The following is a 1,792-nucleotide window of genomic DNA, read 5'->3' as shown; positions in this document are numbered from 1 at the left end:
TATATATATATAATAGAACAATTAGTATTATTTCAGTTAATAAAAATAATATTTTACAGTATTATTAAAAACAAGTTATTACCATAGGTATCATCATTTGTACATTACTACTATATTTAACATTAATTATATTTTTTTTATGTATTCGCTTCTTCACATCATCTTTGAACAGATATCTTACATCTATTAGCATTATAGGTATTTATAGTTCTTCAAAGGAGCAGTTCCTGTACAATTATTACAGAAATGAAGCATAATAAGTGGAGGTTCAGATTCGAATGGGCGACCGCGCATTGCATCATAAAATTAGTTCTCAAATTCATAAAATAAATTTTTTTTATTATAATTTTGTCGTGTATCCGCTGAAATATGATGCAATCAATAATACTTATTTTCACAATAAAATTTCAATGAAACTTTAATGAAATGTTTTCCATCACTATTACGCTATTAGTGACATTACTTGTCGAATTTACTTATTACATTAATAACACTAGTATATTTTTATGCTGACTAGATTCAATTCAAGATTTTATTTCCAACTCGAAATTAATCAATTGGAGCCAAAAATCCGTCGAAATAAAAATTTCGAAAACTTTCGACTTTTATTTTCGATATCAAAACGACTTCTTTTCGAGAAATTATTTCTGACTGGGTAAATATGGTACAACAATTAAGAAATATAAGAATTTTATTGGAAATCATCGTTCAATAAATATAAAATAGGATATACTGGGCTATAACAGCTATATAATAGCTAGTATAGGATATACCTAGTTAATAAGATATACCGGTTGAAGCTGGATCTTAATATAATATTAGATATAGTAAAAAGAAATCCATTATTTTTCCATTCAATTTAATGCAAAAATAATGGATTTCTTTTTACTACACCTAATATATAATTAAATTTAATAAATTATTAACGCCTTAATGATATCATAAAATAAAATAACATAATATATAATAAAATACATAACATAAGAGTCATCCGCAGGTTGCTTATATTGCAAAAATTCATTTAAAAATAATTCGTTAACATAATAGACGTTTTGACTCCAGTTTGAGTCATCTTCAGCGATCGAATCTAATATTACCGTAATACTAGATAGAGATACAGTATATATATATATACATGTACAGTATGTACATTGTATGGATTGATTATTTTGGCAACGTCATTATTTTCAATGAAATAAGAAATGATTTGACAGTATTCTTTGACGCAAGTATCTACATTTGTTATACAAATAGACGAATGTATAGCAGCATTTTCGATATTATTTAAAGTGTGAACTATTTATTCATATTCTATAATAAAATTTTTATTACAAATTTTATGAAAAAAGTATTAAATTTATTGATAATACAAATTTGACGTAAAAATTTATTTAAATTATTTTAATTCCTCACTCATACTATTTACACATTCAAACCCAGCAAACGAGAATAGATTGAAATAAATTGAAATGGATTCAGATTTTCAGAAATATTGATTCACGAATGTTACATACATTCGGATAGAAAAAAATTTCCATCCATTTTAATCTATTCTCGTTTGCTAGATAGTTTAGCAGAAACGCTGCCATATCTCATATTAGGCGCCTATTTCATAATATGGTAAGTTTACAGCACCATGTATTAGTATTGAGAGTAAGCACGTTTCGCAATCTAAGTTCTCTACCGCGAATCGAGTGCATCATCGACGAACAATATTGTTTATCCATTTTTACACAGAGTAAAATAAAAACTCACAACTCTCAATTATAAACGTTTTAAAGTATATATTAAT

Source organism: Atta colombica, unplaced genomic scaffold, assembly GCF_001594045.1.
Source record: "Atta colombica isolate Treedump-2 unplaced genomic scaffold, Acol1.0 scaffold7, whole genome shotgun sequence".
Lineage (NCBI taxonomy): Eukaryota > Metazoa > Arthropoda > Insecta > Hymenoptera > Formicidae > Atta > Atta colombica.
This window is presented reverse-complemented; position numbering follows the sequence as displayed.